Genomic DNA, 17,727 nt, shown 5'->3' with positions numbered 1-17,727 from the left:
AATGCTACCATAAACCCATAAAATAGTTATTGAGATTCCATAAAGAATAATTTTTCGATCCATAACTAAGCTAAAATTTAGCAATTAATTGAGAAATATGTTCCATTAACATGGTCAAGAAAAACAATACAATTCTTGCTATTTTCCCATGAAAATATGACAAATGATCCATAAATCTTTGGAAAATGATCCATAAAAAACTATATTTTGATCCATAAAACTTCAAATTTGCGCATTTTTTTTTATCGTGATGATGATCCATAATTTCAGTAATATGATCCATAATTTTAGTCATATGATCCATAATTCTGGCCATTTGATCCATAACTTTGTTCAAATGATCCATAGTTTTGGTGATATGATCCCATTACATTATCAAAATTATGGATCATATGACCAAAATTATGGATCATATGGCTGAAATTATGGATCATCATCAGGATATAAATAAATTTGAAATTTTATGGATCAATATATAGTTTTTATTATAAGTTTTAAGGATCATAAAAATATTCTTTATGGAATCTCTCGAACTATTTTATAGGTTTATGGTAGCATTTTATGGAACATTCAAATGTTATTTATAGATCGTTTTTAATTTTTTTATGGATCGTTTTTCCACATTGAACGGTGCAAAGTAAGGGCTGCCATCATCATCTGGGTCGAGGTCGTTTGATTGCTTGGTGGTGGGCTGCTAGAGGAGCCCATGATTTCGACGATTACGATGTGCAACAGTAAAATAGATATAATACACCCATCCTTGCCTCGTTCTTGCGATTCCATAGTACAGGAAATTCTGGATTTTTTCTGGACCTCCTTTGCTTCTAGGTTTCTAAAGCTTTTCCTTGGTCAATCAGTACCAAATGAAAATCATTGCTCTAGGATGATGCAATGTGCGAAGTATGGTTCTCACATAACAGGGCTGGTAGCGACCGATGCCGCTCAAAATAGTGACTTTAGTGACCAAACCTGACGGAAAAAGGGACCAAATAGTAACTTTCAGTTGTAAAAAAGTGACCAAATAGTAACTTTCAGTTTCAGTTGCAAGTTAGATGAGACGAAAACAAGCGTTTTTGGGTCAAATGGGAATCATCTTTCACTCACCACTCTTTTGCCTTAGAACGAACTCAGAAGAGAAATGAAAATCGTACACGCTAACTTTTATCGACTCAGTGACTAAGTAAAATTGTATTGCCCTTTCTTTTAATCCCATGGAAATTTTACAGTCAAAAACAGAACTCAAAACTATGATTAGTCTTGCGAGCAAATCAAATGTTTACGCCACTGGAAGTGAGCGAAACATGGTTATCACTCATATGACATGTTTTTCTTTTCCGAAGGCAAAAATCTGCGTGAATGAGCATTCTCTTCTCGTGAGAATGAGTAAACATTAAGTTCACTGGATTAGCTGAAAACCTACTTAAGACAGATGCAGAGAACTCTACGATTTATCACAGGTGCCACGGAAGTTATTGGAATTTTCAGTGCAAAAGAAACAACAGTACGGATCGTTTTGATAGAGAACGAAACAAAAATTATAAAGATTCAAGTCCAATGAGCCTGGGATTGAACGCTCGACCTCCTGCTTATAATGCAGGACCATGTTCTCTGAACTTTCAAATATTATTCTTACAAAATACGCAGATTTTCCAACTTGCTGTGCGTATTCATGAACGATTTTTGCCATGGAATTCGATAGCGCATGCAATCTTCAAAATTGGGGAGACTTGATTCTCTCTCTATGATATCTACTCAATTAATATTTTTTTAGAGCAAACTTTTCATGACATCTGTCAAATCTACAAAAAATTGGCCGCTTGAGAACAATTTAAATTTTCTTGAATTTGTTTGCCAAACTTCTCAAGTCTTAAGGATCAAGTCTCCTCATATTCTGACAACAACTCAAAATTCAATTATCCTGAAATTGTGGTGGAATGTTGGCATTTTTATAAGTGAAGATTATTTAGCATATTTACGGCTTGTGCTGTGCAAAAATGATAACATTTTGTCAATATTAGGAGAAGTTGTTTAAATTTTGCGTGGTCACTAAAAACATCTTTAGGAGGGACAAAACACAGTAAATAATAGATTGCATAAGGATGTCAATCAAAAAAATAACTCGCCACACAACGATAATTTCTCTAGAGACAATAATACTATAGTTGTCGGTAAATTAGCGGAGAATTAAGTCTCCTAAGGGGTCAAGTCTCCCAAGGAATCAAGTCTGCCCACCTTTCCCTACTGTATAAAGTTTGAGCTTTAAAATAAAATCCGAATCGTTAGGTCTCCTGCTTGCATTACTGTATACTAATTTATAAATTGTGACGTAAAACACCTTCAATAAGCTACTGGTGAAATGCCTGTAAAAGCAGCGAGTTAAGCGACTGTCGAAGTTTCAGAGCGATCATTTTTTTTTAAGATCCGTTATTTTATTTCCGCCATAATCAAAGCATTATCCGTTTTAAAATAGTTGAAAATAGTGAACTTTTTGCGAGAAAAAGTGACTTTAGTGACTTGAGGCCGAAAAAAGAGACTTTTTAGTGACTTTCCCGAAAAAAGTGACCAAGTCACTAAAAAGTGACCCGCTACCCGGCCTGACATAATCTTCTAGGCAGAATCCTGTCTGCCGCCGTCGGAGAATTGTCAACCTGTCCATAAATCTGAATTAGGATAAGTCGTCACAACTTGAAGTGGCCGAGCCAACGTTTCAGCTAGTCATTTCGAACGGTGAGTGACTGACATGTTGTTGCTTTCTCTGGGCCGCTTCTCCCGTCTGCAGCCAACAGCGTTTGACTTACTTCTCTGGAGCCGCTTTTGGTTGGAAGGACTAGTATTTGGCTCCTTTGGAAATGGAGCAGCTGAAAATGGAGCCGGTGCCTTCTTAAGCTCATAATAAACGCAGCGCTGAAATTGCGATTGACTATCATCTTCTAATTGGAGTGATCCGACAACCCATGGCTCGGATTGAGCGGCGGGAGGAGAAACTCGGGCGACAAATCAACATAAACGGACTAGAAGATGCAGCTGAGGAGAGATCGTTCGTTGAAGAACATGGAACTCGGGTAGTGGATGGACCGGAAGATGGCAGCGTAGTGTAGCTGGCACTGGCCGATCTCGGAAAAATGTGCGGCTTAAGCGCCACTCCGGTAAGGGAGACCGCACATTCCTTTTTAATTTGCCCGGTGAAACTCTACTTAGGGCGAGTCCATTTATTATTTCCGAACAGAAAGCGAACGAGCCAGCGCATCTGTTTCCTACTCCTAAACTGGGTATTTTACCTTATGCAACCTAACCAAACTGTCACGCTACAAACTGTTCCTCCAAAGATCCCGGAAAGACGTCACCCATGCCCAACAAGCGATACAACTTATGCTGTAGGTTATTTTCTTATCATCCTCAATAGGCGACTCACCGATTAGCTGCAGTAACTTGACGATGTGCTGCTGTGATATATGCGCTCCAGGTACGTTGCGCGGTAGGGAGGGACTAGATGCCGGTTTAGTCGCGTCCCATGTGGATAGAGACTTTCACGATGGACCTTTGGCTCACTCTGGCCGCCCTGTGGCTATTGACGACCACTGCGATGGAATAGAGGCGCGTTGGCGGGCCACCGTCTTCCGGTGGCTGCAGAAAGCCGTACTCTTCGCGTCGAACAGCAGGAAAGCGTCGCTAGCAAGTAGATATAGCCTTGGGATATTCACAAAACATTTACCACATTCACAAATTTCTTAAACCTGTTTCTTTTTCTTAAATGCGCACACTTTGTACAGCCCTATTCTATGATAACTTTTGTTCTAAAGACTAACAAAGGAACAATGAACAGATTAAAATTAGGAAATATTGCCACGTCACTTAACTCACATTCAACGGATATTCGACTCGGACAAGCTCGCAACACTTCTACACTAATCTGTAGCTCGAATGAGAATGAGATGTAACCTTGACCCTCAGATTCGGGAAGGGTACCTCAGCCGAACTAAACGGAAGTTCAATTTCCCGCGATCATCTTCGAAATAGCTCGGTAGTGTCAAAGTCTAAAGTCAGTTGCTCGCTCAGTTTCGGTTTTGATCGTGAATCTTTTCCCAACTTCTCAAAGATAACAAATGGCCCTAACCTTCGCAAATGTTCTCATGGATTATTACCGTTCTCGCGAGCTTTTCCTAATGATTTTTTTAATCTAATTTATGGCGCTGAATCTACTACCTCATTGGTTATGGTGTCGTACCAGTTGATACGATTCTAGTCAACGGCGACTTTGATCCCTGATTATGAATTAATCCTTCTAAAGTTTCTCATTCAAGCGTATCATTCAAATATTTGATCATTCTATAACTAATTATTCACGACGATGGAGCGTAGGCTACAGTAGAAAAGAAGTGGGTGATCGAAACCGCAGCAACTTGGGTGAACTTGGGTGAGCTGCGCACTCAGCGAAAAGAATGGATTACCGAGGTAACCCGATGGAAGATTCAGGAGTGTAGAGAAGCAAAGGCTATGGAAGAATAAAAGTAGTAAAGTACGAGTCTCGTCAACGGTGGAAGTCGAGCGCTGCAGTAAACAGGACAGGTTGGCATGGGTGGATTTCCCGACCAATGAAGAAAGTATGACTGCAGCAATCGGAGATTATTGCCTCGATTACTCACTGACTTGGACAGCTGAAAAGCTGGTTCGCGCACTTCGAGCCAGTGTTCTTTAAAAAGCAGTCATCCGAAGAATGAAATCTAAAGGGACCCCCAAGTGTCGTATCCATCCGGGAGCCGATTTTTATCAGCCGAAACTCGGCCCAAATAAAAAAACGGAGAAGGGCCGTTTGGCTTAATACCGTTCGGTTGAATGCCATTTGGCCGAATGCCACTAGGCCGAAAATTGTTTGGCCGAACAGACCATAAGGCCGAAAGTCATTTGGCCGAAAGCGTCATTTGGCCAAAAGGATCATTTGGCTGAAAGGGTCGTTTGGCTGAAAGGGTCATTAGGCCGAAAGGGTCGTTTGGCCGAAAGGGTCATTTGGCCGAAAGCGTCATTTGGCCAAAAGGATAATTTTGCCGAAAAGGTAATGTGGCCGAAAGGGTCATTTGGCCTAAAGGGTCATTTGGTCTGAAGGGTCATTTGGCCGAAAGGGTCATTTGGCCGAAAGTGTCATTTGGTCTAAAGGGTCATTTGGCCGAAAGCGTCATTTTGCCAAAAGGATCATTTGCCTGAAAGGGTCATTAGGCCGAAAGGGTAGACGAAAGGGTCAATTGGCCGAAAGGGTCATTTGGCCGAAAGGGTCGTTTGGCCGAAAGGGTCATTTGGCCGAAAAAGCCGTTTGGCCGAAAGGGCCGTTTGGCCGAAAGGGTGATTCGGCTGAAAGGGTCGTTGGTCCGAAAGGGTCGTTTGGCCAAAAGAGTCATTTGGCCTAAAGGGTCATTAGGCCTAAATGGTCATTAGGCCGAAAGGGTCATTTGGGCGAAAGAGTCATTTGGCCGAAAGGGTCATTTGGTCGAATAGGACATTTTGCCGAATAAGACATTAGGCCGAATAAGCCATTTGGCCAAATAGGATATTTGACCGAATAGGTCATTTGAAAAATGAGAAATTAGGAATGAGAAGAGACACGTCTCAATTCTCATTCCTCATTTCTCACTTCTTATTGTATAAAATCAGAAGTGTGAAGTGAGCAGTGAGACGTCTCACTCCTCACTTCGCACTATTCACTTTTTTTAGTGAGAAGCGGGAAATGAGAAGTAAGAAGTGAAATGTCTCCCTTCTCACTCCTCATTTTCCACTTCTCACTGTACAAAGTGAATAATGCGAAGTGGGGTGTTAGACGTCTCACTACTCACTTCGCGCTTCTCACTTTTTACAGTAAGCAGTGAGAAATGAGAAGTGAGTAGTGAGGCGTCTCACTTCTCACTCTTCATTTTTCTCTTCTCACTGTAGAAAATGAGAAGCGCGAAGTGAATAGTGAGACGTCTCACTAGTGATTAAATCCTTAATTAATATCAATAAAGTTTTATCCGATAATATAACAAAACCTAGAATCAATTTTTGGTCTAATATAGATAAAATTTTATTCAAAAACAACTTATTTTACTCCAAATCTGATCCGGATTCAAAAAAATTTCAAATCTAATGCAAATTTATCCAAAACAAATCGTATCCAAATTCAATTCAACTTCAATCCAATCTCAGTCCAATAGAAATCCTGCCATTCCTTCACTTTCAACCCAAGTCGATTTTAATACAAATCATTTGAAGTTTCAACACAATCCATGCCATATTTAATCCAAACCTAATACATACAATTATAATCTCAATACAAAAGGTAACAGAATGAGTTTCCAAATACAAAAAAATAATCCAGTCCAAATTCAACCCAAATCAAATCCAAATCCAATTCAAACTCAAACCAAATTCAATACAAATTTATTTCCACTTCACACACGATCCAAATAGTGAATTCAATCCAAATATATTCAAGTATCAATCCAATTCATCCCGAGCAGGAGCGACGACCTCAATAACAGAAATTGGTATGAAGTAGTCTTGCATAAGAGGCCAAATACCGAAAAATAATACCAAAAACTTATATGCAGAATACATAAGGCATAACATGTTTAGTTATTTCAATACCAAACGATCAATAATTGGTTATGCATTTGGTATTGAAATATAATTTAATAACAGAGCATGTTATGGCTCAAGTTTAGTGCATAATAATTTTTGGTATTATCACTTTAGTAATTTATCTCTTATGCAGGGCTAGTTCATAACAGAGTATGGTATCAATAACAGAATTAGGTATTATTGATCCAATTTCTCCTGCTCGGGATCCAGATTCATCCAATCCAAATCCAGTCCGAATTCAATTCAAATTCCATCAATTTTAATCCAAATCAAATTCAATCCCAATCAAAACAAAACATATTTTCAATCCAAATCCAAGCGAAAACCCATTCATTTATATTTTAAATCCAATGAAAATTCAATTCAAATCAAAATTAAATTCCAAACGAAATCCAATGCAAATCTAATTCAAATCCAATCTTGATCCAATTCAAATCCAATTAAAATCCATTACAAATTATAATCCAAATCCAATTTAAATCCGACTTAAATCCAATACAAATGCAATTCACTTCAATCCAAATTTAATCAAACCCGAACACAATTTAAATTCAAACCAATCCAAATTTAATCCAATCAAAATTCAATCCAATCTATGTGTACTTCAAATGCAATCGTAATAAATTTGAAAGTTATTTTGAATTAAATTCAAATCAAATCAAACCTCAATCCAATCATAGTGCTATCCAATACAAATCAAATTCAACTTCAATCCAAACCCAATCTAAATCCAATTCGAATTCAATCAAAGTACAACTCCACATTACTTTCAATCTCAGTCGAACTAAATCCAAATCATTAAAATTTTAATAAAATCCATTCAAAATTCAATCCAACTCAAATCTTATATTTCCGAATTCAAGCCAGATCCAAATACAATTTCCCTGATCCAAAGTTAATTCAAATCGAATCTGAATCCAATAAAAAATTCAATCCAATTCCAATACAAACTCAATCCAATCTCAATTCAATCCAATTCGAGTTCAAATTCAATTCAGGTTCAAACCAAACCCGATACAAATTCAATTCCACTTTACATATTATCCAAATAGTTAAATCTAATTCAATCTAAACGCAATTTCAATCCATCAAAAATTAATAGAATCTAATACGAATAATTCCAAATCCAGTATAAACCTAATTCCATTCCAAATACATTCCAATTTGAAATAAATCAAAATGAAATTAAATCTCAATCCAATACTCATTTTATTCAATTAATTTATAATTAAAATCCAATCAAAATTTAATTCAAGTCAAATAAGGATTCAATTTCAATCCGAATCCAATCAGAATACAATTCCACTTCAAGTTCAAACCAAATCGAATTGATTCCAATTCTTATCTGTATACAATCCAAATTCAACTCAAATCCAAGCCAACTAAAATCCAATCCATATTTAATCCAAATCCAATCAAAATACAATCCAGATCCAATCAAAATATAATCCAAATCCGTTCCAAATCCAATCCAAATCAAAATCCAATCCAAGAAAAATGTTGATCCAATCCAAATCCACTCCAAGTCCAATCCAATTTAAATTCAATTCAATTTCTATCTAAATAAAATACAATTTTATTTCTATTTCGCATTCAATCCACAAGGAGTTTAATGTGTGGAGTGTGCTATTCAGTTGCTTCTAACTACCATATAGTTATAGTAGTTTCTTAGTATCGTCGGTAGATAATATCTTACTTCAGTTTGCATCTGGACAAAATTCAGGTCAGGTTACTAATGAATCTCTTCATAAAACTGCACAGGGCGACATTCAAATGAAAAATCATAAATCATCGCTCGTCACAAGCTTCAGCAACTTGACCTCAATAATGAAACACTACTTGCCCTATTTCTAACTTTTGTGCTGTTGTGGAATGTCTGCTACTGTCTATCGATTATTCTCGTCTGTCTCACTGGTAAACAATGTAACTCCACCCAAATTTAGACCGTGTTTTGCATGTTGCACGAACCATTAACTTCCCAACTCCGATGATGATGATGGCACACGATAACGAGCAAGAATAAATTCGCCTATCATGGCACTATCGCTCCTCCACAGTAAAGTCTGTCAATCACCACGAGAACGACCCACCGCCATGCTGTCCGTGCGGCATTGGAGTGGCTGGTTCGTGCCCGGGCTATACGCCTCAACCGAAGCAGCAATCCAAAAGAGAACTTCAGAGAACTGAGCAATAAACGCACGTGGTTTCTTGAATAGTGTTTTGCCTTAATACTTTCGATCACGATCATAACAACAGAGAGCGTTCGGTTCCATCAACCCAACTAGTCGCTTTTAAACCGCGAGATCGACCACATGGAAGCGCGCTGATCGTTCGTTCGTCCGCTCGGTCGCAGTGATCTACGTCGTAGGTTGAAAATAAACTTGCCGGTTGTTGATATCGTCGCTGCCGTCGGGTCATGGTGCGGTTATGGTAATAGTCGCGAGTGATAACAAATCGTGTCGAAGTGAGTTCACTTGACGGCTTTTTTGAAATGTTTTGATAACATCTCCTTGCGAGGGATGCTGGAATAGGTTTCTTGTGTGTGTGGGGTTCGGCAGCAACAGCAGTCGCATGACAAAGTTCGCGATTTGTGTGATTTCATGTTTTGTGTGGGGCGATGTGCGAGATGTTTGCTGAGGCGGTTAGCGAGCTCCAATTATTTTCGCGAATAGCAAATCAATCGTATCACATTATTCATCAAGCGGAACGTGGAAAGTGCTGTTTGTTGAAATGTGAAGCTTTGCTGGAAAATACAAGATCTTTAAACGAGTTTAATAATTAGAGTTCATGCACTCCTATTTTTCTTGGGATTATTTACAATTTCTCTTGATTATGAACACACTTACAGACAGGACCGTAATCTAGTGAGTTGAATTGAAATAAAATGGAAAAAATAAAACTTCCAATATTTTGTAAAACAATGAAATAAATAATAATAAATGGTTACAAAGAAAAAAATGTTCAACGCTTCTACGAATCATGACGATCTCTGCATCGTGTTTTGTTCGAAACACTCTACTGTGTATTGCTTTCCAACGATTTTTGTCCGATTGCGATGCGAGTCAAGTGCTATTCTACAGTGAACCGACGGGAAAGAATCCAGTAACTATTGGTTTTTTGGCCAAGTGTTGCAAAAATAGACAAACAACTGCCTTTCCCGGTAAGGGCGGGACGTGACTACACTGACTGTGTATATTTATTTTACGCTCTCACGTCCCCGGACCATCATTCAACTTTTGGCACCAACCAATATCGAAGGCGAAATTCGGAAAATCAAATTTCATGAGGCGACGAGCGTTGACTCTCGATGGTGAAACGGGACAGCACATCCGTTCATCCGGCACACATCTTGTTTGTGTGTTTGCGCACGCGAAAATTGTGTTTTAAATATTATCAAAGCAAATGTTCAAATATTGAACTTGTGATATATGTACTTGCCGCACTCACTCGGATTGGCCTTCGAGCTGCAAGGGTAGCGGCAAGCATTAGCAACGATGAGGAGTTATACGAAAATCGAATATCTGAAGAAAATCAATGAAAGTGGATAGTAATGGTGGTTTTTGAACTCAGGTGAAATAATTGATCACAAACCGCATTAAATAACGGCAGAGAGTTCTTAGTGGCAAAATTTAGATTCAGTAAGAAATTACTACATAATAACCACTAAATATGGGCCCTCCTTAGCGTAGCGGTAATATGTGCGGCAACAAAGCAAAACAATGCTGAGGGTGGCTAGGTTCGATTCCCGGGGGCGGTCTAGGCAATTTTAGATTTGGAAATTGTCTCGACTTCCCTGGGCATAGAAGTATCATCGTGTTAGCCTCATGAGAACGAATGCAGAAATGGTAAATTGGCTTAGAAACCTCGCGGTTAATAACTGTGGAAGTGTTGAATGAACACTGAACAGCGAGGCGGCAATGTCCCAGCCCAAGTAACATTTTGAGTTTTATCATACTCTATTAGCAGTTTTGGAGAGCAAATTTTCAAGATTAGCAATAAAACTTAAATCTACATGACAACCTCTTGATGACCGCTACAAGATTATGTTATGACTAAGTGGACCACTCTTGAGATCGTCTTCAAAACAAGTTCAAGGTTTCTCATAAGAGTTCCATAAAACCACTGTCAAAAAAGGGAATTTCTTTTCCGTGGAGCTTTTTGTTATTGTTTTGAAGAAAAGGATAATCGTATGAATGGAAGAATGAAATAAAAAACAACATCACGGACATGGATGAAAAACAATGTTCATTTATTGGAAATTGGATGCTCAGAATTCGTTCGCGGGCATGCACATTTTTCTGCGCGTTCGAATTTCTGGTGAAAACAGGTAAGAAAATCAGTTTGATCAAGTGCGCCGTCGTAATACTGTGATTTACGGCCAATTAATTAGTGTAAATAATAAATCGATATGCTGCCATTTTTTCTGGTGGCCTTTAAATTTGCAAGGAAACATATCTCGTGCTTCAAATTTTGAAAATTATCTTGAAATGCAGCGATTATTACTAGTGACAATGCATTTTGTAAAAGATTTTCGCCGATACAAAATAATTTTTTCCTGCCGGCATGGCTGCTACTACACTGTGGGCAATTTTGACGGCCAAAATAACATTTTACATAAATAAATACAATAAGTATTTTGCTGAAAGTTGCTGCAATCGGTTCCTTACGATCAGCTTATCTTCATGATGGTTCTATATTCAATTGGAACTTGGCTGATTTTTCAACTTTGTTGTCTGCTAATTGACAGTTATGCATATTTATATTATTGAAAGCTTTTTTATATCGAATCTTGGTTATTACACCATTCGTTGTGTATTCGCATTTATACCATTTTAATTTACCGGAAGTAAAAGGATATAGTTGATTTATATTGTCCGTTGCATTTTCAAAAGTGGAATTTGACCAATTAACAACACAATTTTAAATATGTGAATGTCCAGTTTGGAAAATTTAGGTGCTTATTGTTTCCTTTGTTCAAATATTTGGGGAACATGGAACAGAAACATCTGTTTTTAGCCATTCGGTTGACCACAGTTCACGAAGCTCAACATAAACATTGTGTTCTTGTACAATACCATTATAAACCTATTTAAAACTACTAAGTTTTATTTAGGTTTTGCGTAGGACAAGGCTTAGACCAATATATTCGGCTTTATGACAGTTTTCAAAATTGATTTTATTAGAGTCCCCAAGATAATCATAAGGTCTCTAATAAGCTCATGAAGCATTTGACATTTGTGGTTTTATTGAAAGTTTTATTACGATTTTGAAGATAGCTACAAGTCTTCCAATAAGACTAATCTCGCGGCATTGAGCAAAGCAGTGATAAAGCCGTTAAAAAACTTAAATAAATCTATGAAGCCTTGAAATTGTTACTTGGGAATGTTATGGCAACAAGAAGAAGAAGAAACACAAAAAAATTCACTACGCACAAATTGTAAAGGATTTGGAAAACTATTCAATTTAGGAATCAAAATTTTGAAAAAAACATATCTTTGAATTTAATGTTCAATATGAAAACTGATACCACACTTACCATCTATATTTTACCAATTCTGTAGCTTAAGTTCGTGTTGTTCAAGAAGAACAAATGGACGATAATCTGCGCATCATGCAGCAACATCGGGAAGGACCACCTCAACTTAACCAAGGCGGGGCTCTGACAAAACCGTTATCAACCGCATTCGAGTTCATTTAGAACCAGGAACTAATATTAACTTTTGAGGTCTGGTTTGTCAAGTACTAAAATCTGAACGAAGAAGATGCTCCAACTCTAAACGAACATGCCAAGGAACATGTACCGTATCTCACAAGAAGTATATGAACTATATTCTTCCGAAAAAAGAACCGACAAACTTCGATTTTTAACCTGAGATACCATTATTTACTGCTCAAAAATGATCCTACAGGTGATTATTACCCCTATGCTGGAATTGTCAAAAAATGTGAACAGCTCAAGCTTTCTCAAATTAATACAGATCAGACTTTATGTAGATTAGCTGCAGAATTCCATTTGAATCTGAATCGATTCTGATCTAGAAGGTCGGAGGTACAATGAAATATTCTTCGAAATCTCAATAGTCTTTCCCAACATACCATTTTGGAGGTGTAGGGTATACATTATTCGAAGAATTGCTTCTTCCTCCAGCACAAATGTAATGCTTGCAAGAAGGACATGGAGATGGTAATTGCTCATGTTTCAAGTAAAGATACAATTGCTACAAAGATATAATTGCCTTAAAGGTAATTCTGTAGCTAAGGTGCAAGGAGTCTATACCTCCAATCAAGTGAACATCGCAGTCAGGGGTATTTATGTTCGTCAGCTTGAAAATCAATGAGCATCCTGTGAGAGTACAATTAGATAGCGACGATGTCAACGTATCCGGTGACGACATGTGTCTGATAGCCGAATTGGATTGTACCATTACTTTGAACGAAATTGTGGAGCAAGGTGATGTTTTATATTAAACGGATCGAAAACTTTTCGGTATGAAATGGATTGAGCTTTTTGGATTATAGGATATTCCGTTTAAAGCAGTCTGTAATCATTTCTTTCAAAATTATATTCTGCGTCAAAAGAGTTTGCCAACCAACTAAAATCCAAGTTTTTAGTGAAGACCTTGGACTATGCATCAACAATGTATTATGGTTAATAGTCAAGCCAGTACCGTATGCGTCGACCGAAAAGATTGAAGTCAAACTGGAACGTCTACAAAATTTGAAAACCATTTTCTAAAGTCTCTCCGATTGGGCAGCTCCCAATGTTGCTGTACAAAAACCAAACGGCCGAGTAAGAATTTGCGCGAATTACTCAACCAGACAATATTCGTATTTCGTATTACTTTTCATAAAATTACGATTTTTTCTTTAAATACCTTGATTAATTATTTTAGAGCGTCTTAGGGGAAATGCTACAAGGTTAAAAGACTATTATTCTTCCATTTAATAGTGGAAGTAAATGGAAGAATAATAGTCTTTTAACCTTTTAAATACCTTGCCTAATCCACCAAGGTGCAACCAACTCCGAACTTTGCGACAGTTTTAATAATTGTCACGCAACAGTATATCCATATCGTAAAACTCCTTGATGATTTTCTTAATCCAATGAAGCAATTGCTATGGAGTGTGTATTACCAAGAAACTTTATCATGTTTTATTTCACTCTAGAAAACGGTTTTAAAGATTAAGTCATAAAAATAAACAATAAAACCTTCTGTTTCATGACAACCTTCTGACTACTATAAGAGTAAAATATGACCAAATAACCTATTCTAAATAAAAATGATAAACCTGGGTGGTGCGTTACAGAATCGATTTGCTTGTACAGTATGTAGAAGCATAAGTATTAGAACGATAGAGGCGCTGTTATCCCGCAAACATCATTTGTGAAAAACATGATTCAACCATAGTAACCCGTATTTAACCTAAAGGGTTTGGACGGTACCTTTAATGTCTACCCAAGCAACCAGAAGTTCAGATTTTACTCAAATTTGTTCCTAACCGAACCATTTTTTTCACTTTTGGTTCACATTCAGTTCCAAGCACCTTAACGGAACTTCAAAGCTCACTTTTGCACTCCCACCATACCAAAAATTACTTAAAATGCGAGCTGATTAAGCCAAAACATCCCTTCTTATACGAACTTTTGGTTGCTTGGGTAATACATTTTTTTTTGCTTATATACACAAGTATGAAAATTGGACTACTGCAGTAGTCCAATTTTCATACTTGTGTACAGGGATGCCAGATACAATTTTTATAAGTCTTAATCATTCTCAGCAAAAAGCCTGTATTCGTCTGTATGGAGTTTAGAAGATACAGGAATTAGAATATTTGTTCAAAAATAATGCACTTCGACAACGTAGAATATCTAGGTTTCAATAATCAAAAAGTCGGTGCAAGACTTAGTCGAGTCAAGTACGCGATACTGAAGACAAGTAAGGAACGTATTTTGGAAATTTCTGAACGATTACAATCAAGTGGTGGAATTAAATAGTAAAATACTATTTCGTCTTATGATGAGTGAAGATTTTCCACTTCAAAGCACTGAATAATGTTCTTATCAATTCATACATGCATACATGCTTTATAATCAAATGCTAATGATGCTAATGAATCAAATAAATATTACGGAATCAAATAAATATTCTAACTGAAAACCCCAAATAGTCGTAAGAAAGGTAAGAAAGGCGCTTGGTGGCATACTTTTGGTAACAACTTCAATATATGAATAATCAAATCGATAAATGTGCTCAACCACAGCATGGTTGGCCACGTTGAAGTGCCCCACAATATTTTTTTGTATCGGATTTTATCTATATCAACTTTATTTTTTTAAATGTAAAGAAAAACAATATTGGTATGTCAATACATCCGAGAGCTAACAAAGCAGATCCACTTAACCTTGATCGAAAGATTTAAAATAAATTATTTGCTTGTTAAACCGTGCTTCTGATTCAATTTGCATATCAGTACAAAAACAGAACGAGGTCCGAACGTTTTATCTGTTTTTACTGAAAATTAAAAATAATTGAGGCTTGTTTCTATTCACGCAGCCGTTCAGTCAGATAGTTTCATGTGTTTTTTTGTTCTCCGGTGAAGAAACTCAAACCATTTTGCACAATTTGAGCTGTATTCTGGTTTAATCAGAAGAAAAGAATTCAAGATTCTTATATGCATTTCCGAATGTCTGTTCCAAATATGCTAAAAACATTACTTCGATTCGTGTTTAAATATGGTGTCTGACCACTACTGCACTGGTGGCTCATTTCAGAGTGTTTAAAAGGGGATTCCAAAACAATAAATTATCATCTATTACAGCGGTTCTCAACCTGGGGTACATGTACCCCTGGGGGTACCTTCGCACTGTGGTCGGATATCATGAAATCATGGCATTAATAAATAACTCCTTAGGGTTGCCTCATAGAAGTTTGGTGTCTTCCACAAAGTTGTTGCATGATAAGTAGGCCTTCATATGGTGATAAAAATATAGTTCGGAACTCTACCGCTAGGGCGGCGCTTCAGTTAACTTTTTATATGAGCATGACAGGATGATGGTGTCTTCAGCAAAAATCAAGAATTCAGTATTTTGAGCAACTCTTGAGAAGGAACTATCTTTGAAAAGGCTGAGATACAATGCATTTTATGTAAAAAATGTGAGTTTATATCCAAAATTTTATTACTTTTTGTTTAATTTTGTATCTATGTGAAATATTTATTTCCACATATTTTTTCTGCATCTCCGAGAGTTATGTATAGTAGTGTCTGAGCCGGTTGGACCATGAAATAACTTGCAGAACGCTTTAATTTTTGGAAAAGTTCAAAAATATGATGAAAAATCGATTTATTTTCCCACTCCCTCCACTTCCCGTTTAGATTTTATCTCGGATAGAATCTTTGGCTTATAAAGAATGTAACGGACGCGAATTCGGTTGCAGAAATTTGCCGTAAATCTTCCACAGTGCCTTAATATTTATTTAGTTCAGCATGTGTTTGACGGAAACCTTGTCACTTATTCAATCAAAGTAGGCCGTAAAATTCATATTATAATGAGCACATAAACTTTCTGGGCTTCGTTTTGGTTATTTTGCAGTATTATTTTTTAAAATATATTGGTCTGGAATTTAGCTTAGAAATCACTAAATGACGCTACAGATTTGGTTTCCATGAAATTAACGTTAGTATACTCTGGACGGAATTTGGGGGCCCTCCTTAGTCGTGCGGTAAGTCGCGCGGCTACAAAGCAAGACCATGCTGAGGGTGGCTGGGTTCGATTCCCGGTGCCGGTCTAGGCAATTTTCGGATTGGAAATTGTCTCGACTTCCCTGCATTAGCATTAGCATTAGCATTAGCATTGTTACGGTGTAATTCGTAGATTGGACACTAGTGATACTCATGTTTTACTTTTGGGATCCTTATCTAGAATGCTATCAGAAATCAAGAAGGGGGTGGTACTTGATTCCAGTCTTAGACAAAAATAACAAAAGCATGAAAATTACTACTCGTGGCCACGCCCATCTTCACCGTAACTAGGGAGAGGAAGGAAGTGTTGATGTGGTACTTTCTTAACGAGAGGCCACCGCGACACCCTCATAAGTACCACGGAGTTGGATAATGAGAAAGGTATTTGTGGGGTGAGGATGTAACCGTGGTAGATCTTACCCCGTAACACACCACGTAAAGGTGTCTACCCAGCATTACGGGTATTGGAAATTGTCTCGACTTCCCTGGGCATAAAAGTATCATCATGTTAGCCTCTTCTTCTTCTTCTTCTTTTTGGCATTACATCCCCACACACTGGGACAGAGCCGCCTCGCAGCTTAGTGTTCATTAAGCACTTCCACAGTTATTAACTGCGAGGTTTCTAAGCCAGGTTACCATTTTTGCATTCGTATATCATGAGGCTAGCACGATGATACTTTTATGCCCAGGGAAGTCGAGACAATTTCCAATCCGAAAATTGTCTAGACCGGCACCGGGAATCGAACCCAGCCACCCTCAGCATGGTCTTGCTTTGTAGCCGCGCGTCTTACCGCACGGCTAAGGAGGGCCCCTATGTTAGCCTCATGATATACGATTTTGCATTCCTGGTAACCTGGCTTAGAAATTTCGCAGTTAATAACTGTAGAAGTGCTTAATGAACACTAAGCTGCGAGGTGGCTCTGTCCCAGTGTGGGGATGTAATGCCAATAAGAAGAAGAAGATATTCTGGACGGATTTCGAAACAAGAAGGTTTGTTTTTATCTATATTCTTAACAAGCTCTGACTAGATCATATCAAAACGTAAACTAATTAACGTTGTCCGTAAATCTATGTCTAATTCGAGGAGTGTGCCAATCATAAAAATTATAAAATGTGTATTTGATAAGATTCGTCAGAAATACCATCGGGTATCAGTATGTTTGGCGATATTCTATTTTCGTCTTCAAGATCTAAATCGTTGAAAATGGGCTTTCATGAAACATCACCGGAAATTATGAAACAGCTCCTAGTTCTGAAAAAAGATAAGTACGTTCTTCGATGATTAATATACAAAACATTTTGTATTTATATTATGTTCTGTATAAACAGTTCGTATGCCAACGTTAAATAAATATTAAAATGTTTACAACTATTATTTAA

At 37.5% G+C, this 17,727-nt stretch overlaps 1 protein-coding gene across 8 annotated transcripts in view; it reads left to right on the top strand.

Annotated features, from left to right (window-relative positions):
• Positions 1-8,889: 8,889 nt before the first annotated feature.
• The window catches only part of LOC134226322 (CD151 antigen-like), a 335,335-nt gene continuing 326,497 nt past the window's right edge, over positions 8,890-17,727 (top strand). For 5 of the 8 annotated variants that reach the window (XM_062707031.1, XM_062707037.1, XM_062707029.1 and 2 more), the window contains exon 1: positions 8,890-9,070. The gene's annotated coding sequence lies outside the window, so the exon portion shown is untranslated. The other 3 variants (XM_062707036.1, XM_062707033.1, XM_062707032.1) reach the window with 3 other exon arrangements.

Source organism: Armigeres subalbatus, chromosome 3 (assembly GCF_024139115.2).
Source record: "Armigeres subalbatus isolate Guangzhou_Male chromosome 3, GZ_Asu_2, whole genome shotgun sequence".
Classification (NCBI taxonomy): Eukaryota; Metazoa; Arthropoda; class Insecta; order Diptera; family Culicidae; genus Armigeres; species Armigeres subalbatus.
This window is presented reverse-complemented; position numbering and strand designations above follow the sequence as displayed.